We start from the raw sequence: 23057 nt of genomic DNA, 5'->3' as shown, positions 1-23057 counted from the left end.
AAGGCGGTTGGAGGGAGAGGAGGTGAAGGAGAGGGACAGAGTGAAACTAATAAGGTGGTGATCAGAGAGAGGGAATGGATAGTTAGAGAGAGGTTGCATGGAGTGCAAAGGTGAGAGAAAATGAGGTCAAGGATATTGCCTTCGGAGCGAGTAGGAGCATGTATCCACTGCTTCAGGTCAAAGGAGGAGGTTAGGCTGAGAAGTTTGGAAGGGGCAGGAGTGTTAGTATTAATAGGGATGTTGAAGTCCCCGAGAATGATTGTGGGGATTTCAGAGGAAAGAAAGTAGGGTAGCCAAGCAGAGAAGAAATTGGAGTGAAAAGATGAATACAGTGTGGTTTGAAAGAGGAGAGTGAGAGAGAGGGAGGTGGCTGAAGTACCTGAAAGGTGCTATGTGGGGCTAGAAGGATTCCGACACCTCCTCCCTTACATTAATTGGATCTGGGGGAGTGAGTCCAGAGAAGACCACCATGGCATAGGGCAGCAGAAGACGCAGTGTCGGATTCGTGGAGCCAAGTTTCGGTAATGGTGAGTAGGTTAAATGAGTTGGCTATAAAGGAGGTCATGGAGAGAGGTGAGTTTGTTGCAGACAGAGCGAGAGTTCCAAAGGGCACAAGAGAAAGGGAGTCTGGTCTTGGGAAGAATAGAAATGGGAACTAAATTGTGTTGATTGCGGCTGCTGCCAGAGGGTGCAGGGTGATAGGTGTCTGGGGTACAGTTAAATGATGGAGGCCCAGGGTTTGGTTAGGAGAAGCAAGAGGGTAATGTGGAAGTGGGAATTATATGAAGGGACATGGCCCAGGGTCTTGGAGATTTTTAGTATGTGTGGATTTAGAATTAGCAGGAGTTGGTGGGTGTAGTAATAAGGAGAGGACAGAAGTGAGGGTGATATATATATATGCTGTGGGGGGAGAAGAGGGGTGAAGGAGAGATAGTTTTAAGATAGAGGATAGAGCTGTCAAAAGGAGTGGTAGAGAATGCATGTTACAAGGAGAAAGAGCTAAAGGGGTAAACTGGGTCACCTGATGTCTGTGGTGTTTTCAAAGTTTATATTGTGTCCCTTCGCTTTGTGTATTCGCTGAAGTGCAGAGTCAGAAGTGCTTCCACTTATAGAAATCGCCCACTTTTAGAAAGAGCCCAGTTGCAAATGTGTGCCCCCTGCAAATGCTTCCCCCAAGAGAAGCTTATATTTATACTGATAGGGGCAGGGCTTTTTTTCAGCGGGAACGCGGGAGAACGCAGTTCCGGCACCTTCAGCACTGAATGTATGTAATGGCAAGGGGTGCTGGATTGTGTTACAGTGCCTATTGATGCTGGCCAGCTGGGGGATCTATTGTTACTGGAGGTGCTATTTTTTGCAGGGGTTTATTGTTGCTGGGGAGGTCTATTGTTACTGCTGGGGGACCTATTGTGACTGGAAGCAATCTATTTTTGCAGAGGGGTCTGTTGTTGCTGGCAGGGATCTATTGTTGCTTGGGGGGTCAGTTGTTGTTGAGGGGATTTACTGTTGAGGGAGCAGTCTATTTTAGCTGACTGCTGGAGGGTCTATTGATGCTGTCTGTGGGGGGATCTGTTGTTGCTGCCAGGGGTCTATTGTTGCTGGAAGGGGGTATTTTTTGCAGGTGGTCCATTGTTGCTAGGGGGACGAGGGGAGAAGGGGTCTATTGGTGGCTGCAGGGGATCTTTTTTATACTGCTTTTCTTGTTATCATTAACAAATTTCATACAAATTACTTAGTACCACAAATTACTTGGTTCTGTATTTTCTAAAAAGGACAGTATTGGGAGGTTGAACCAAGTAACGGTGCTCGAAGGTGGGTAGGGTGGGTAGGAGCAGAGACAAGGGCTAACTCCGAAAGGCAGAGTTCCTGCATCTACTCTCTGAGAAAAAAAAGCCCTGGATAGAGGTGGGGTGTGGGTGGATTTAAATTATCACTCAGGAGGTGATAAAGCTTGGCTGGTTAACAGGGCAAAATTCCTAATTCAGAAACAGACTAGCAAGAGGGCACTAAAGTTAAACGGGCCATAATTTTGGGTAAGACAAAGGGAGATAATAAAACACAGCATTATTAGAGACACATAAGAAAAGCAGATAGCAGGGTTTCAGTTTTTGGGTGGAGATAAGCAGGTGTGTTAAATTTGGTGTTATCGCTCTCACTCTCTCATACTGGTCACTGGAAGTTCAACATGGCACCTCATAACTCTCTGAGGATCTGAAAAAAATAATTGTTGCTCTACATAAAGATGGCCTAGGCTATAGGAAGATTGCCAAGACCCTGAAACTGAGCTGCAGCACGGTGGCCAAGACATGGTAGACCAAAAAAGTTGAGTGCACGTGCTCAGCATCATATCCAGAGGTCGTCTTTGGCAAATAGATGTATGAGTGCTGCCAGCATTGCTGCAGATTTTGAAGGGGTGGGGGGGGTCAGCCTGTGCTGAAACCATACGCCGCACACTTAATCAAATTGGACTGCATGGCTGTCGTCCCAGAAGGAAGCCTCTTCTAAAAGATGATGCACAAGAAAGCCCACAAACAGTTTGCTGAAGGCAAGCAGACTAAGGACATAGATTACTGGAACCATGTCCTGTGGTCTGATGAGACCAAGATAAACCTATTGGTTCAGATGGTGTCAAGCATTTGTGGCAGCAACCAGGTGAGAAGTACAAAGACAAGTGTGTCTTGCCTACAGTCAAGAATGGTGGTGGGAGTGTCATGGTCTGGGGCTGCATGAGTGCTGCCGACACTGGGGAGCTACAGTTCATTGAGGGAACCATGAATGCCAGCATGTACTGTGACATACTGAAGCAGAGCATGATCCCCTAACTTCAGAGACTGGGCCACGGGGTAGTATTTTAACATGATAACAACCCCAAACACACGTTCAAGACAACCACTGCCTTGCTAAGGAAGTTGAGGGTAAAGGTGATGAACTGGCCAAGCATGTCTCCATACCTAAACCCTATTGAGCATCTGTGGGGCATCCTCAAATGTAAGGTGGAGGAACGCAAGGTCTCTAACCTCCACCAGCTCCGTGGTGTCGTCATGGAGGAGTGGAAGAGGACTCGAGTTGCAACCTGTGAGGCTCTGGTGAACTCCATGCCCAAGAGGGTTAAAGCAGTGTTGCAAAATAATGGTGGCAACACAAAATATTGAAACTTTGGGCCCAATTTGGACATTTTCACTTAGGGGTGTACTCACTTTTGTTGCCAGCGGTTTAGACATTAATGGCTGTGAGTTATTTTGAGGGCACAGCAAATTTACACTGTTATACAAGCTGTACACTCACTACTTTACATTGTAACAAAGTGTAATTTCTTCAGTGCTGTCACATGAAAAGATATAATAAAATATTTACAAAAATATGGAGGGGTGTACTCACTTCTGTGCGATACTGTATATGGCTCATTTTTGTATGTTTAGACCTGTTTTAGCTTTACACTTCTACTGTGTCCCTTACTGCTTGCTGTACACATGTTGCATGCTTGTTTTCCCAAAAATGTCCAGTGTAAATGCTCAGACATTCTTTCCCATTTGTTTGGACTTGTAAAGCATGCCCCAACATGTTTTCTGTGCAGTTGTTTGATATGGTTTAGAATAGGAAAATTAGACAAGCACAAACATGTAATCTTACGAATATTTATTTACAGCTCCAAACATGCATCTTTTGTTTGATTTACCGTCAATATACATTTCACTTCATCCATTTGAAAATGTTTTTTCTCTTGTTATTAAATATGCTTCAGATGGTTTCTCTGCCTCTTCTTATGCCGTGTACACACGAGCGGAATGTCCGACAGAAAAAGTCCGACGGTAGCTTTTCATTGTATATTCCAATTGTGTGTATGCCCCATCGGACTTTTTACGTTGAAAATTCTGACGGACCTAGAAAGAGAACACGTTCTAAATTTTTCAGACGGAACCAATTCCTATCGGGAAAATCGCTCGTCTGTATGCTCTTCCGATGTACCAAAAACGACACATGCTCTGAAGCAAGTACGAGATGGAAGCTATTGGCTACTGGCTATTGAACTTCTGTTTTCTAGTCCCGTTGTACGTGTTGTACGTCACCGCATTCTGGACGGTCGGAATTTGGTGTGACCATGTGTATTCAAGACAGCTTGAGCAGAATTCCATTGGAACTCTGTCGGAAAAACCTTCAGAGTTTATTCTGATGGGAAAATCGGTCGTGTGTACAGGGCATAAGCCTTGTATTTTGTCCTTTTCAACAGTATGAAAACATGGAGCACAAGTTCTCTGCTACATCCTTAAAGCATCCATGATCAAATGTAACTTTGTATTTATTAATCACACCTACATATGCATATGTTCGGATTTTGGTACTTTTTTTTGTGTCCAATAGATGGTACATCCCAAATTGAGCCTGGAGCAAGAGAGGGGAACAAGAAAGAATGTTCCGGAGGTCAGATATAATAGCTTCCTTCCAATCCTGTATTGGAAGCAAGTCTTTAAATACAATCACATGTACAATGTCAATAGTTTGCTGCAAATATGTGCCTACTGTTTGAAGGAATTTCTTGTTGAAACAAGCATCTTCATATTCTTTCCTTTGTAGGCACCCAAAATATTCACCCTAGAAAACAACAAGGGAAAAAAAAAAAACACGTCCGAATGGCTACTTCCCAAAAGAAGTGATGTACTGCATTCTTGTAAAGCTATTTACACCTGTCCAAACATTCAAAACATACAAAAACATGCAAAAAAAAAAATCACAGGAAGGATGGGATTGTTAACCACTTCAATACTGGGCACTTATACACCTTCCTGCCAAGACTAATTTTCAGCGCTGTCACATTTTGAATGACAATTGCGTGGTCATGCTACACTGTACCCAAACAAAATTTTTATCATTTTGTTCCCACAAATAGAGCATTCTTTTGGTTGCATTTTATCACCTCTGGGATTTTTATTTTCTGCTAAACAAATTAAAAAAAGACTGAAAATTTTGAAGAAAAAATGTTTTTTTTTTGTTTCTGTTACAAAATTTTGTAAATAAGTAATTTTTCTCCTTCACTGATGGCCACTGATGGGGCTGCACTGATGGGCACGGATGGGGTGGCACTGATGAGGTGGCACTGATGGACACTGATGGTGGGCACTAATATGCAGCACTGATGGTGCATTGATATGCAGTACTGATGGGCACTGAAAGGCAGCACAGATGGGCACAGAAAGGCGGCACAGATGGGCACTGAAAGGCGACATGAATGTGCACCGATAGGCGGCACAGATGGGTACTGATAGGCGGCACAAATGGGCATTGATAGGCAGCACAGATGGGCATGGATGGGCACAGATAGGTGGCACTGTACACTAATAAATGTTACTGATGGATGCCAATCAGTGCCAAACAATGCCTGCCAATCAGTGATTCCCATTGTGGGCACTGATTGGCATCCATTGTGGGCACTGATTGGCATCCCTGGTGGTCTAGGGTGGCATACCTGGTGGTGACTATTGGTGGCATCCCTGGTGGTCCTAGTGGTGTCCCTGGTGGTCCAGTGTGGGCATCCTCAGGGGGGCTGCACTGACAATCGATCAGCACAGACACCCCAGTCAGAGGAGCAGCTGATCGGCTCTCCTCTACTCGAGTCTGTCAGACGGGAGTGAGGAAAAGCCAATCACTGGCTCTTCCTGTATACACTGATCAGCCGTGATTGGACATGGCTGATCACGTGGTAAAGAGTCTCTGTCAGAGACTCTTTACCTAGATCAGTGTTGCGGGGTGTCAGACTGACACCCCACAACAACGATTGCCATGATGCGTGCCCCCCGGGGGCGCACAGCGGCTTGATATCCTGCCGGACGTCACATGACATCCGGTCAGGATCAGGGATGGGCTGAACACCCCAATGTGCGGTTCGCAGCAGAACATGCGAACAGGCAAAAAATTTGTTCGAACACGCAAACACCGTTAAAGTCTATGGGACACGAACGTGAAAAATCAAAAATGCTAATTTTAAGGGTTAATATGCAATAAATCAAAAAGAGACAGGGAGGTAAAGGATGGGGTTTTTTTTTGCGGTGTCTGAACATGTACTTATACACGTGACTAATTATAGATAAAAAATATAAATTTTATTAACATAATATTTTTAAAAGAAGACAAGCAATACAAACTTTGGATTGGCAATATAAAGTTATAAACATTTGGTGGTCAACATCTTATACAGGTGGATAATAAATCATAGCAAGAGATATTGCACATTAGCCCGACATGTTTCGCTACTTTAGCTTCCTCAGGGGATGTGCAAGAGATTTATTAAATTGAGGCCACCCATGCAATGATTGCAACCTTAAACCACCTGGCCGGTCCCCTGACTTGGTCTCAGATACATCGAATCCGAGGGAGTCAATTTGGCAAGGTCATAGAGGGCTGATAGGGAGACAACTGAGTTATATATTGGTTCGATTATCTAAATGTCCATAAGGAACAATGGCGATTGGAGAGTTTTGGTCAGATCTTATGTAGAGTTGGCTGCAGAGGCAGACTTGCAACTCGCTGGTCACAGAGTGAGTGTCGCCCTCCGGCTCAGGCCTGGCAGAAGGTTTGGGTGGAGTTTTCAGGTGAGAGTGGAGCAAGGAAATGTAGTGTACAAGCCTCCTAACCTGAGGATGAGCACCCCAGACACTGGGTGATGACAAAGACCACTGACATCATATCTGGAACGGAAGCACTCGGGGACGGCTCTACTGGAGTCCAAGGCGACATTCTACTGCCTGGCACTACATGCTTATTACCCCTGCAGGGGTGTAAGAAGCTGGTGAGTGGGGACCCTTGAGGGGGAGCACCGCAAGTCACTGGATATCAGCTGCTTTTTCACGAAAGTCACTATTCACAAGAACTTTGCTTTTGTTGGAACTTTATCTAATACTTCACATTTTTTATTACATTTTTTATTATATTTTGTATTTTATTTTTAGATCTTTTTTGCACTGTTTTTAAGTTTATTTCCTATCCATTTAATTTATAATAGATAGGAGTGTGTTCTAACATGGACTGTTGACTTATATGATACACTTGTAATTTTTACGTGGTGGGTAGTATTTGCACGTATTGTCATAGTAAGTGGCCTATATAGACTGGTCACTATACCACATGTAGAGGGGATCTATATTACTCAGTCTCCTACCCATGCAACAGGTGGGGGATATATTTCATTTTTTATATATATATAATTTTTTGCACATTGTATTGGATGGTCTAGTTATAATATATACAGGAGACTTGTATTGGCCTGTATACACTAGCACGGCTTATTAATTTGCACAGGTTGATTTACCTATTTTCCACTTGTAATAATTTTTTGGCCCATTGGCTTGTACTGGGTTGTAGACACGAGCACGGATTTAGAAACCCAAAGCAGGTACCCTGGCTTAGGTAGCGCCACTCACCCCTATCTATCTTTTCCTTACCAATATATCTCACCCTGTTTGGGGGTGCGTTTAGGGGAGGCTGCAGACCTTAGTCCGTGAGCGCGGAAACCTTTCTCTTATTTACTCAGTTGTCTCCCTATCAGCCCTCTATGAACTTGCCAAATTGACTCCCTCAGATTCGATGCATCTGAGACCAAGTCAGGGGACCGGCCAGCCGGTTTAAGGGTGCAACATTGCATGGGTGGCCTCAATTTAATAAATCTCTTGCACATCCCCTGAGGAAGCTAAAGTAGCGGAACATGTAGGGCTAATGTGCAATATCTCTTGCTATGATTTATTATCCACCTGTATAAGATGTTGACCACCAAATGTTTATAACTTTATATTGCCAATCCAAAGTTTGTATTGCTTGTTTTCTTCTTTTAAAAATATTATGTTAATAAAAATTATATTTTTTATCTATAATTAGTCAAGTGTATAAGTACATGTTCAGACACCGCAAAAATCCCCCATCCTTTACCTCCCTGTCTCTTTTTGATTTAATGTTCATTGGGATGAGGTGTCTTTAGAATGGGTGTTTTCGCCAACCGGACCAAACCATTATAAAGTATAATATGCAAGTTATTGTCATAAAAAGTGTTTGGGGACCCGAGTCCTGCCCCAGGGGACATGTATCAATGCAAAAAAAGTTTTAAAAACGGTCGTTTTTTCGGGAGCAGTAATTTTAATAATGTTTAAAGTGAAACAATAAAAGTGAAATATTCCTTTAAATTTCATATCTAGGGGGTGTCTATAGTATGCCTGTAAAGTGGCGCATGTTTCCCGTGTTTACAACAGTCCGAGAGCAAAATGACATTTCTAAAGGAAAAAAAAGTTGTTTAAAAGCACTAGCGGTAGCGCCCACAGCTATAATTGTCGGGTCTCTGCAATACTCATAAAAGTCATGAAAAAAAACAGCCTGGGGTTTCCCCGCAGTGCATTACCAGGCCCTTTGGGTCTGGTATAAATATTAAGGGGAACCCCGAACCAAAATTAAAAAAAAAAAAAAAAATGCGTGAGAGTCCCCCCAAATTCCATACCAGGCCCTTAAGGTCTGGTATGGATATTAAGGGGAACCCTAGGCCAAAATTAAAAAAAAAAAAATGGCGTGGGGTCTCCCTCAAAATCAATACCAGACCCTTATCTGAGCACACAACCTGGCAGGCCACAGGAAAAGAGGGGGGACGAGAGCGTCCCCCCTCCTGAACGTACCAGGCCACATGCCCTCAACATGGGGAGGATGTCCCCATGTTGATGGGGACAAGGGCCTCATCCCCACAACCCTTGCCTGGTGGTTGTGGGGGTATGTGGGCGGGGGGCTTTAACAAGGGGACCCCCAGATCCCCCCTGTGTGAACTGGTAATGGGGTACAAATGTATCCCTACCATTTCACAATAAAAGTGTCAGAAATGTTCAAAAAGACAAGAGACGGTTTTTGACAATTCCTTTATTAATGTCTTCTTCTTTCCCTGCTTCTTCTTCCAACTTCTTCTGGTCTTCATTCAGTTTTCTTCCTCCATCTTGTTCTTTCCCCGCTTCTTCCTATTCTTCCTCCGATCCTCTGCTTCTTCCTTCGGTCTTCTTGTCCGCATCTTCCCCTGGCTTCTTCTTCCCCACTTTGGTCTTTGGATGATCCGTATCCATGGAAGGTTCCTGCTGTGTGATGCTTCTGCTCTTCTGACAGTTCTTATATAACTGAGGGCAGGGCCACCCGGTGACCCCCCCCCCCCTCTGATGCACGGGGACTTCACAGGGACTTGTATGGAGTTTGAGGGGACCCCCACGCATTTTTTTATTTTTTTTTTAACTTTGATTCGGGGTTCCCCTTAATATTCATACCAGACCCAAAGGGCCTGGTAATGCACTGTGGGGGAATCCCAGGCTGTTTTTTTCAATGACTTTTATGAGTATTGCAGAGACCGACAGTTCATTATAGCTGCCGGCGCTACCGCTAGTACTTTTAAATAACTTTCTTTTCCTTTAGAAATGTCATTTTGCTCTCGGACTGTTGTAAACACGGGAAAAATTGCGCCACTTTACAGGCATACAATAGACACCCCCAGGTAAGAAATTTAAAGGAATATTTCACTTTTATTGTTTCACTTTAAGCATTATTAAAGTCACTGTTCATGAAAAAACGGCCATTTTTAAAAACTTTTTTTGCATTGATACATGTCCCCTGGGGCAGGACCCAGGTCTCCAAACACTTTTTATGACAATAGTTTGCATATTAACCTTTAAAATTAGCACTTTTGATTTCTCCCATAGACTTTTAAAGGGTGTTCAACGGCTTTCGAATTTTCCACGAACGGACGAACAGCCAATGTTCGAGTTGAACTCATGTTCGACCCAAACAGACAGCCCATCCCTAGTCAGGATATTGAAACCACTTTGCCACTGTCATATTGCCATATGGCAGGCGGCAAGTGGTTAAAACCAGTCAAGTTTATGGTAAACAATAGGTGGTATTTTTATATGTCACATGCAAAGTGAAATACTCAGCAACTTAAAAGTATATTTGTGTATTTCATAGTGCCCCAAAGACAACATTGTCATAGAAGCAAGCAATGACAGATCGCCCACCAAGTCTCGCTCATCTGGAAGACACAAAAACAAAGTTAGATTAAACCTCTCAGAATGCTAAAGTCAAACAAGTAAACATGTTATTAATGTCATGTAAATCTTTTAGCAGATCTGTCTTTTTAAAAATTACACCATCTTAGCAAGTGACAAAGAAGAAGTGTCACAAAGGGCCACTATTCAAGAGAGAAGAAAACACCATTTAACTCTGAATCAAGTCAATTACATACATAGATGGCAGTACAGAAGTGGATGATGAGGCTGCAGACCCAACCTACGTGCCCTGTGTTGAGGAACAACAGCAGTAATGGTTGCATGAAGACGGCTCTCTCAAGAGCCAAGAAAACCAGACATAAGGAAAGTTCCATTGACAGCAGTGTCAAGCACATATTCTCTACCCCTATCAAGAAGAGTAAACATTTAGATGGTCGACAACAAAATCTGAAGTTCACATATGCAGAGAATGTGGCTTTGGTTGAGAACTTGGCTCCTGTGTATGACAAGTTGCTGGGTCCCCACATTCTTAAAGAGGAAGTAAACCCTGGAAGGTTTACCTCTCCCATCTTTGGGAGAAGACCACAAAGCTGATCTAGAAGCGCCTATCACATCTGAGGCAGTAGCGGAGGTTATCAAAAATCTAAAAGGGGGAACAGCACTGGGGCCAGATGGATTTCCAACACCTTACTATAAAATGTTTGCAGAAATCCTAACCCCATACCTAACCAGATTCTTTAACTCAAAAAAGAATGGCGCGCCATTGGAAAACCAACTAAATTTGGCCTATATCTCAATAATAACCAAACCCCAAAAAGATGCAGGGATTGTAGGGAACTACAGACCCGTTTCACTAATTAACAATGATTTAAAATTCTTAACCAAAGTCCTAGCAAACCGCCTACCTGCATTTATCAGTCAATATATTCATAAGGACCTGGTGGGATTCATACCGGGACGGCAGGGCCCTGATCAGGTGCAAAGAGCGGTAGACATAATCTCAATACTGCAATCCGGATGGGAGGGAGGACCCAGACAAGAGGGTAAACCTTCAGAAGGCCTTCGATTCACTCTGCTGGACGTATCTATGGTACTCCGATGTTGGGGATTTGGTCCGAAATTTATCGGGATCCTAGAGGCCCTGTACTCTGCACCAGAAGCTAAAGACAGGCTACAAGGGTACCATTTACACATCAGGGTTGCCCGCTTTCACCCCTAATATTTCCCATGATGATTGAATCATTAGCGATAGCTATCCGTACCCACCCAGATATCAGGGGAGTACAGTGGGGTCAGACAACCCATAAATGCGCCCTGTTCACTGACGATTTGCTTCTCTTCATGACTTCCCCGTCCACCTCGCTCCCTAATTTGTGTCACTTACTGAATAAATTTGCCCAAATATCAGGTCTACAGGTAAATATGGCCAAATCACAAGCACTAAATGTTTCCCTACAACATTCCCTTATCTCTCAACTGAAAAACTCCTTCAAATTTGAATGGAGCAATACCTCCATCAGATATCTGAGGCTCAATCTTACCCCTAGGGTCGAACACCTCTATCAGGCAAACTACCCCCCATTTACCGAAAACTAGAATCTGATCTTAGAAACTGGGCCCCGTACAAAATGGCATGGATGGGTAGAATTAATTCTGTCAAGATGACCCTCCACCTCAGGTTACTATACTTATTCTATTACCTCCCCATCCCAATCAGAAGAGACCACCTTAAGTCCTTTCAGGGAAAGATTACTAGATTCATTTGGGACAAGAAAGGCCCCCGCTTCTCACAATGCAACCTTTTCAACCTCACAACGCAAGTAGGACTAGGCCTCCAAAACTTAATATGGTACTACCAAGTTGCAAGATTAGCACAATTATCTATTGTCTACCTCAGAGTAGAAAAACCTGATTGGGTGGCCATAGAGAGACAAGCAGTACCAAACTTCACACTAGAATTCCTACTATGGTGTCCACCTAAGCGTAGACCCCCAATCCTATCCCCTACTCTTTCACTCATTCTCTCTGTGGAACTCACTGAGAAAACTTCCTTCCCTGGTCTCTGATATTCAACCACTAGCCCACATTTTCAATAACCCTTTATTTAATCCGATCATGAATATCAAATCCTTCAAACATCAACACCTTCAAATGGTGGCTAGACAAGAGGGTGTACCGCATCGGACACTTTTATTTCTGCACAGGTCCTTTACCCCTTAAGCACTTTGAAAAGGAACTAGAGCTCCCGATCACGGAAAGATTCAGGTTCCACCAAATTTCCCATTACACTCACTCCATATGGTAAAAAACAATCCAAACCCCCCATGTTTATGGATTACAAATGCTGGTGTGGTCAGGCCATGAAGCAGAAGGGAGGGATATCTATAATCAATGCGTCACTTGCAAGGAACACTAAAAAACTACCTTATATGCTGGCTTGGGAAAAAGACCTCCAAGACACATGGGACTTGGAAGACTGGCACAAGTCATTCCCCCGATATTTTCTACCTCATTGGCAAGGTCATGAGCTGCACTATCCCCCAAACCCCATCTATAGCCTTGCTTAATGGATTCATTCCGAGTATCCCCAAACTCAATTCACAAATTGATCCTGTTTATCCTAACTGGGGCAAAAATCTCTATAGCTAAGGCCTGGAAAGGATCCAAGGTTTCACTATTATCCACGAAAAGGAAAATTTTCTGGCCCAAGAAAAAATAGAAAGTGTTATCTTGGACACAACCAAACAATTCAAAGTGACATGGGAACCCTGGGCCCAATATATAAACAAAAAAGTCAGTGCTACTACCCATACATCACATAGAAAGCAGAGATCCCAGGTGCTCGATCCACAGTCGCTGGCTGAGTAGGTAAATGAGGAAAAGATGATCCGCTCTTGAGAAGTATAATATTTATTGACAAGCCACAGTGACCAAACGCAAATAAGAACAGTTGACGCGTTTCAGCCTATAAGGCCTTAGTCATAACCACATTACAGACATGAAACTTTGAAAATAAATAGTAGCTCCAAGGATCACTGGCTCCACCCATTAATTGTCTTAATTGACTACAGGCAATTATCCAAAAAAGGGGAATCAGCTATACTGCATATTGAGTGATCCATATGTATGCCACTATTTGTCACACACCTTAGAGTGATAATAAGTACATGTGTGCACACACTCATGCATGCACTCATGCACATATACATGATTAAAACACACCATGAAATACAAAAAACATAAGATACAAAAAGTAAAAAATAAAATAAAAATAATAATTCAGGTATGTGAAAAAGACACCAGAGGAGGAAAAGAGAGAAAGAGAGGAGGCTCTGGGGAGAGGCATGCCTAATGTAAGTGCAAATCCAGATCCAACCTCAGGTTTAACCCCTGAGGCGATCTAGTTTTTAATCTAAAAATCCACCATGCTTCTCTCCCCAGTAGCCTTCTCTCCCTGTCACCTCATCTGGGCGAGTGAGACAACCGTTCTATTCCTCTAAAGCGGAAAGAGGAGAGATCGCCCTGGTGACATTCCCTAAAGTGACGTGTTGCATTCGAAATATTTCTAGCATTTGTGTTAATTGTGTCACAGTAATGTTCCCCTATATGGGCTCTCAGAGGACGTGTGGTACAACCTACATATTGGAGGCTGCATGAAATACAGGTGATCAGGTAAATGACATAGTTTGTGCCACAGTTGATGTATTGCTGTATAGTAAACTCTTCACCTGTAGCTGCGGCAACAAATGTTTTACCCAGATCACACAAGTTACAGTACCTACAGGTTTTTATATTACATGTAACTGCCAGGATAGGAGAGCCAGGTGGGTTGGCATTGTTTGGATGAAAATAGACTAGGTGATAGTGCAGTCCCCAGTGTGGACGCACGTTGGCTAGAAAAAAGGCAACCTGCTTGCAGAATTTCATTTAAATCTTTATCTGTATGTAATATTGGCAGATTCTTTGTTATTATTCTGACTATTTGATTATATTCTTGGGAAAATGTGGTTACAAATGTGATAGGTTTACCCGTTTTTCTATTCCTAGAGTTGTAAGATTGATGAGGTTTGTTATTATTTTTATTTTTATGCTCTCTCTCAGTTTTAGGCTTATCTGACAGTAATTCCTCTTTGTCCATCATCAAAACCCTTTCTAGTCCTTGGTGTATAACAGATTCATTATAACCTCAGTCCAATAAGCGCTGATGGATGACCTTACATTCTAGTTCAAAGGTTGAGTTTGTTGAACAGTTACGTTTAGCTCGAATAAACTCCCCATAAGGGATGGCATTGATGGTGTGGGATGGATGACAACTGGTTGCAAAAAGTGTAGTGTTACTAGAGCAAGGTTTCCTATAGGTGCATGTTGAAACATCATCTGTGGTTGGATCACCCTTTAGGGTGATGTCTAAAAATTTGATACATTGAAAAATGTAGATTTAACTGATTATCATTCAGAAATTTCAAAAATTCATGCAATCCCATAATGTCACCATCCCACACCATCACGAGGTCATCAATAAAATGACCATACCAAACAATCTGCTTAGCAAAAGGGTTGCTGGGAGAGAACAAAACTTGTTCCTCCCACCAACCCATATAGAGGTTCGCCATGGACGGTGAGAATCTAGCACCCATCGACGCCCCGTAGCACTGGACATAATATACTCCATCAAATAAAAAATAATTATGCTTTAATAAAAGCTCAACACTTAACAGAATAAACTCCTGTAGCTCCTAAGTAGGAGCTGTAGCGTTGAAGATGATATTGGATGGCCTGCAATCCAGCGCTGTGGGTGATCGATGAATAGAGTGCCCACACGTCTAGTGTGGCCCACACATAGGTGGATATCCATTTAACAGATGTGATATGGGATAGGACTGTGCTCGTATCTCTGATGTAGCCGGGCAATCTGTATACCAAAGGCTGTAGGTGCCGGTCTACCCATTCTCCAAAACGCTCAAATAAAGAGCCAATTCCAGCCACAATTGGTCGTCCCTGGATGGGACGATCAAGTTTATGAATCTTAGGGAGATGATGGAATACCGGCACCACAGATTTATCCACATAGAGATACTCAGCAGTTTTGGATGACAGAACTCTCACACTGAAGCCCAATTGTAAATGTTTCAAAAGATTTGATTGAAAAACAGTAGTGGGGTTGTTAGACGGGGGTAGATATGTGTCACTGTCACTGAGCTGTCTAATGGCTTCTGATCTATATTGTTCCCTAGTCAAGACCACCACTGCTCCTCCCTTATCCGCTTCCTTTATCACGAACCCTTTATTGTCTTTTAATTGCTCTAAAGCCTCTTTCTCTTGCTTTGAGATAATAGTCTTTCTAGATGTTGAGCTATGTTGTTTCAGTTGTATAAATTCCCCCTCTATTACAGCCTGAAAAGTGTCTATAGTAGAGTTTCTTGCATTTACAGGGTAAAAAAACGTATCCCCATATTGTGATGTACTGCATGAAGCTCCATAGGAGCCCATATGCGATTCTGAATACAGCTGTTCTAAAGTTAATGATGCAGATAAATCCTGAAACATAAAAGAAACATGCGGGCAAACATCTTGTTCTGCAATTGATTGGTTTTGGTCAGATTCACTCACCATCTCTGATGTCAGTGGGTCATCCACCTGTTCATCAATTCCTTGTTGAAAATGTTTCCGCAATAAGAGGTTCCTGACAAACCTGTTGGTGTCCAAAATGGTATTAAAAATATCAAAGTGATAGGTGGGTGAAAAAGATAGACCCCGTGACAACAGAGATAATTCAGAATCAGTCAAAACCTCATCCGTTAAATTAACTACTGAGGTAATGGTTGATAATTCACAATTTATTTCTTTTTTCTCTGTGGATATCACCAATCTCCGTCTTTTCCCCACTCGCCTTTGCCTTTTCTTGCAGTGTCCTGTTTTCTTGTTGTTTGTTTTTTCTTCGGCTGCTGGTAGTATGTTGCAGACATGGCGTTTTTTGACCCCTCAGGGTTAACACTTCCACCGGAAAAAACCTTGTCTGCAGAAATTCGGGGAGTAGATGTTCTCAGAGCTGCAGTAGTGTCAGACAGGGACAGACCAGCCCCCCAGCTGTATCTGAGACTTCAGATAAGGAATCCGATGCCTCCGATGAGCTGAAGCCCACTTTCTTAATTATACTAGCAGATCTATGTTTTCTCCTGAGAATAGATCGTGGTGTAGAGCTGAAGCTTCTACTCCTCCTCCCCCACTCATAAAACTGTATTGCTCTGGTAATCATCCACATCACGGAGGTATTTAGTCCTTTTGATCTGTGTAATCTGTGTTTCTAATTCCTCTATCATCCGTTGCAGTTTGTTCTCTGAATCTGTGAATGTGGGTAAATGTGCAAACTTATTTACTGCTTCTTTTTGGTCTTTGATGTTTGAGTTGATTTTGTACAAACATTCCTGTTCATACCGGACAATAAGTCTCATCAGTTCAAATGAGCAGTTAGACAAGATAGCATTCCATTCCTGTACAAAAGTCCCAGGATAGAATGTAGTGGGGATCTTCTTAATACGTAACCCCCGTGGAATCATGTGTTCACCCAGATACTGATTTACTGTAAACTGGTGAGATCCCAGCACAGGGTGACCTCTGATTTCATATGGAGTAATTTGTTGAATTCCACTTCACAGGCTGTGCTGTCCAGAACCTGTGAGGGATCCCTTGTAAAAACGGTATTGACACGATCTCTGCGTGTCTGTGGGACCACATTGTCCCTGGTTGTCTCACTCGAATGAAGTTCCATATCATGCAGTTTGTCACTGTGGCAATAACAGGTATCAAGCTGTCAGGCTATGAATAGCAATCTTGTTTTCACAGGGAGCACCAACAAACGAATAAAGTCCAGAATATAAACAAAAAAGTCAGTGCTACTACCCATACATCACATAGAAAGCACATATCCCAGGTGCTCGATTTGAGAAGTGCGTAAAGTCTCGTTTGGTGGGGTTCAGTTCCCTCCATATGTACGCCAAACCATGTTGAAAGATCAGTTTTGCTATCTTAACACTACCCTTGCTGGGCCTAATGAGTTGTGCTTTAGGGGTTTGGTTTTATCAAGGCATGAGTCGAAGGCCGTATTGGAGTCACCTTCGATTATTGTGATGCCCTCCGCTAGAGGCCCCAAGGTTTGAAGCATCTGCTGAAAAAAAAATTGTCTACCCTCTGTTAGGGGCGTAGTAGAATATAAAGGAATATTGGTGGTCATCCAAAATTCCCTTTACTAGGAGGAACCTTTCCTCCGGGTCTCTTCCAGTTGTGGGGTAAATTTGCAGTGTTTGGATATTAAAATCGCCACCCCCCTTGTTTTGTCTTTGGCATTTGCCAAGAAGAACTGGGGGAAGTGTGCATGAAGGAATGAGGGGGTGTACCGCGCTGGGAAGTGGGACCATGTCAATATGGTGGGATCGGTATGCCTGAAAGGCTTTCATTCTTTTAAAAGGTGAGTTTAACCTTTGTGCATTATGGGAGATTATACGTAGGGGAGAAGCAGTTATTTTGTCATTGGCCATGGAGCAGACAAACGACAGCTACTCGATCTATTGTCACCTACCTTGTCCCAAAGGGGGTTGGGAGATAGCTGATCTGACGTGTGGTTGTTAGGACACCCGTGATAGCTTCACACTGAGGTAGCATCTGTAGGCTGGCTGAAAAAGAGGAGAGTTTAGAAAAGAGAAAGTACGCTTTTAAAAACATTAGAACAGTAAGGCCTAATACAGGCCAGGAATGAAAGGAGAGGAGAAGCTCCTTCCTTTCATTCAAAACAAACATCTTTTTATAGCCCTCAACCGGGGCTATTGTCCCACCACTCGGGTTCGGAGACATCATATCCGAATGGCGGGAGGAGGCGCGAGGCAACTGCCCCGGCCCTGAACAGTTCTTTAATTAACATAAGTATTGTCATAGGCAGAATCAAAACCATCAGGACCCCCAACCTATTGCCCAAAAGTGGAGGGCTAGGGTAAATGTGGAGTGGTCGAAGGGTCATGTAGTTGGCAAGGGGGGGTCTGGGAAAGCACCCTTTGAGTGTTGCCTAAAGTGGGGTGAACCCCCTAACTTGTTAAACTGAGTGTGTGAACAGATGTCGAGGTTCAACCTCTCAAACTAGAGTCCTCAGGCTGGGAGCCTGGCCTGACTGGGAGTAATGAGTTAGTTCGTGGTAATTTAAGTCAGGGGGGTAGATTGTCCTTGACTCTCTTGGTATTGGCTTTTTCCCATAACGGTGATGTGGGGCTCGTTGGAGTGGGACGTTTGGCTGACCCCTGCTGTAAATTTGAAGTGTCCATCGCGGACTCCTGGGAGATGAGTTTGAGGTCCAGCAGCAGTCATTCTCCTTATGGGAAGCTGGAAACTGTGTGTTCCTTGAAATGTATGTGAATTTTAAGGCAAAGGGTAACGCCCATCTGTATTTAATGTCTTTCTTAGTGAGGGCAACGAGAAGGGGTTTTAGGGACCTCCGAATGATATGTCCCTGGAACTTTAAATGGGCTTGCTAGTGAGATCTCTTCATAACCTCCTCTTTGATGGAGTAAAAGTGGGGTTTCACCACAATGTCCCTTGGGGACCCATCTTTCCTGGGTGGCCTAGGGATCTGTGGGCCCTGTCTAGTTCCAGTTTCTGTGCTGGAATAGAAGGAATGAGGGTTTTGACAATGTCCTATACCGCTGAAGGAATGTCCGTAATGGATTCAGGGAGTCCCCTGATTCTGAAATTGTCCCTCCTTGATTGATTTCGAGGTCATCAATCCTAGCATGGGCCATGTGAAGTTGTTCTTGGAAAAAGTGGATATGGTCAGTATTTTGATTAGCTCTGGAGATAGTGATATCCAGTTTATGCTCGATGGTTTCTATCCTCGAGCCCAGGTTCTCAAAATCTGACCGAATGTCTCCAGTGATTCTGTCAGCAGTCTGTGTCAGCCCTCTGTCCAGCAGCTCCGAGAATTTAGTGAAGATATCAGAGACATTAAATGGGATGTCCTGGGCTGAGTCTCCTGGAACTGGGCTGGGGCCTGTGTGTGCAGGGGTTAATCTCATCGGGGACAGTCCATATGACCCCATGGAGTGCTCTATGAGCGATACTGTGGATGCTGCGGATGGAGTATGGCTGTTAGGGTTGGTGCCTAGCATCTGAGGGGTTAAGGAGAGGGTCGCTGGTGTCAGCACTTACCTGGACTCCGTGAGATCTTCTGCGGCCTGGTCTCATGTCTGGGATGCGGCCGCCATGTTTGATTTGCTCCGTTTGTCCACAGACTCGAACTGGGGTCCTAGATCTTGTCTGGCAGTCCCTCCCAGCATGTGCTGGTGCTTGGGGATCCCCCCTGTGATCTGTTGCTGTTTGCGGGCATCCTGCAGATCCCAGTCCGCTGCGATGTGAGCTGTCTTGCCAGGAAAGTGTGGAGCTCCAGGGTTACGTGGCCATCTTGGGAGACTCCGCTCATGTGCCATGTATGTGAGTATTTTATCCCTAAGTTACAGTTTTAATAAATGTTATTAGCAGAAAGCACTATGGTTTGCCTATGTTTTATATGGCCACACATGACTGAATGAGATCCTGGGAGGAGGTCTGAGCTGTCTAGGTGCACTGTGATGAGGATACGTGTTCCTGAAAAATCCGATATATTACTCTACACATGTGTGACTTTGCAGTGGGGTCTACATAGTGAGAACCCGGGAGGAGGTCTGACTTGTATAGGAACACCAGGAGGAGGAGTTGTTTTCACAAGGCATTGAGAGATATAATCACAGGCATGTGTGACTCTGTAGTTGGGTCAACATTTGGAGGTGAGCAGGCATTCCAGCTAGAGGTGGTGGTCACTGAAGTCACTGGAAATTTATGAACTGTCACTGAAAGTTGCACAATGGTGGAATTTTGTTATATTTGGACTTGTTTGCGCTACACTGTATTTTGTTTTGTTTAATAAATTGTACCTGTTAATTCCAGATTTAGATTTCCTCTGTGACCACATTGTCTACAGCAGGGTGGAGAATGATTTGGAAAGATTATTGCCAATCTGTGAGGAGTGTAGTACTATTAATGGAGTCATTTTTGGGGTGATTCCCAGTCGGATAGACATTTTGAGACAGTTAAAAGGTTTTCTGTTATGAGTTTTTTTTGCTCAATGGATATTGTAAAGTTAAGTTTTTGTTCCCAGAATTCCATAGTGGGCAGTTTTCTTTGCTGCAGAGGGTTGCATAATGAATTGAAAGGCTGTAGCTTAGGGCTGATGGGCTATAAAAGAGTTTGAGGAAGTCCTGAATTAGAGCATCATCTTTCAATTGTATCACTGATAGGACATGTCTAATTAAGAAATATTTTTAGAATTCTTTGTGGCTGAAATGATAAGTATGACAGAGGTTGTGGAAGGCTCTTAACTGGGAACCTATGAAGAGATATATGACATAGTGGATGCCCCCTGCTGTCCAGGAGGTGAGATCCACGTTTGGAGGTGTAAGATGCAACGAAAGGTAAATATAACAATGAGCAGATTGGTATATCATTTGAGGCTTGTATAATACAGTTCCAGACACAACAGGAGGCCATTACAGTATCCAAAACCGATTTACGTGGTTGTTGGTGTATGAGGGAAGCTTCCAGCAGAATTTTAGGGTCAGCACCCAACACGAGATTCCATTTGTTCAAAAGAAGCATCAGACAAAGAAGTCCACCAATGTCTGGTTTGTGCCAGAATGGCAGCTTTGTAATATTTAGAAATGGTAGGTGCTCCCATGCCAGAAAACAGCTTAGGAGCATAAATAGAGTTACAGATGCAGGGTCTCTTTTTCTGTCAGATAAGTGTTGATGATGGATTATATGGCACGGAGATGTGATGGCAACAATGGTAAATGTAGAGTAGTGAATACGTACAAGACATGTAGTAGTAAAAACATTTTGTACAATGTGAGGCTAATTGATTAGCTAAGTTTTGTGTATACTTTTATGTCAGAACTTAGAATAGAAATGGGGTGATAGCTATCAGGGTCCGCTTATGATTTTCCTGGTTTTGGGATAATTATAATAAGGGCTTCAAGAAATTCTTAAGGGAGTGTTTCCGTTTTAAAAATTTGATTAAACATTTTAAGTAAGTGGGGCATCAGAGAGCCTAGGAAAATGTTATAGTATTCATTGCTGAAGCTGTCAGAGCCTGGAGCCTTATGTAGTGGTAAGCCATAAACTTTTAATAACGCCTAAGAAGTTTTAGCAGAGAGCACTTAGTATATATTTTTTCATCATCCACATGTGCATGGGGATTGTTCAAAGGCTGTTTCAACATCGCTGGTCTCTACTCTACCCCAACAAAGGAGGATATGCGCATACAACCTTTTAGTTCAGGGGTCCATCTATTGAGGAGAGCGAGCAAGATACTCATTGCTGGAGGTGATTGTCACTCATATATGCAATAGGTATTACAAATGGTATATCGCCCTTCACCAAAAACTAATACCCCCACCGCGCCAACTAAGTTTCACAAATTAAATGTGAATGTGCTAGAAAATCAATATACGCAATAAACCACGTGAAGAACTAAATCCCCACACCCAATATGGAGCAGCCCCTTTAAAGTTAAAATACATATACTAAATATTTAATCAGAGATGTCTGTAACCTACCCGAATCCTCCCACAGACATCTAGGACAAAATAAGAGGCGCTTTCAAACAACAATCAAGTGTGTTAACCACTTGAGCCCCGGACCATTATGCTGCCTAAGGACCAGAGGTCTTTTTCCAATTTGGCACTGCGTCGCTTTAACTTTTAATTGCGCGGTCATGCAATGCTGTACCCAAACGAAATTTGCGTCCTTTTCTTCCCACAAATAGAGCTTTCTTTTGATGGCATTTGATCACCTCTGCGGTTTTTATTTTTTGCGCTATAAACGGAAAAAGACAGAAAATTTTGAAAAAAAATGATATTTTCTACTTTTTGTTATAAAAAAAATCCAATAAACTCAATTTTAGTCATACATTTAGGCCAAAATGTATTCGGCCACATGTCTTTGGTAAAAAAATGTCAATAAGCGTATATTTATTGGTTTGCGCAAAAGTTATAGCGTCTACAAACTAGGGTACATTTTCTGGAATTTAAATAGCTTTTAGTTTATGACTGCCTATGTCATTTCTTGAGGTGCTAAAATGGCAGGGCAGTACAAAACCCCCCCAAATGACCCCATTTTGGAAAGTAGACACCCCAAGGAAATTGCTGAGAGGCATGTTGAACCCATTGAATATTTTTTTTTTTTGTCCCAAGTGATTGAATAATTAAAAAAAAATGTCACTAAATGATATATTTCTCACACAGGCCATGAGCATATGTGGAATTGCACCCCAAAATACATTTAGCTGCTTCTCCTGAGTATGGGGATACCACATGTGTGGGACTTTTTGGGAGCCTAGCCGTGTACGGGGCCCCGAAAACCAAGCACCGCCTTCAGGATTTCTAAGGGCGTAATGTTGTGATTTCACTCCTCACTACCTATCACAGTTTTGAAGGCCATAAAATGCCAAGATGGCACAAAACCCCCCCAAATGACCCCATTATGGAAAGTAGACACCCAAAACTATTCGCTGAGAGGCATGTTGAGTCCATGGAATATTTTATATTTTGACACAAGTTGCGGGAAAGTAACACTTTTTTTTTTTTTGCACAAAGTTGTCACTAAATGATATATTGCGCAAACATGCCATGGGCATATGTGGAATTGCACCCCAAAATACATTTAGCTGCTTCTCCTGAGTACGGGGATACCACATGTTTAGGACTTTTTGGGAGCCTAGCCGCATACGGGGCCCCGAAACCCAAGCACCGGCTTCAGGATTTCTAAGGGCGTTAAGTTGTGATTCCACTCCTCACTACCTATCACAGTTTTGAAGGCCATAAAATGCCAAGATGGCACAAAACCCCCCCAAATGACCCCATTTTGGAAAGTAGACACCCCAAGCTATTTGCTGAGAGGCATGGTGAGTATTTTGCAGCTCTCATTTGTTTTTGAAAATGAAGAAAGACAAGAAAAATGTATTTTTTTTTCTTTTTT

The sequence above is a fragment of the Aquarana catesbeiana genome, linkage group LG11, assembly GCF_042186555.1.
Source record: "Aquarana catesbeiana isolate 2022-GZ linkage group LG11, ASM4218655v1, whole genome shotgun sequence".
NCBI lineage: Eukaryota > Metazoa > Chordata > Amphibia > Anura > Ranidae > Aquarana > Aquarana catesbeiana.
Note: the sequence above shows the minus strand (reverse complement) of the source record.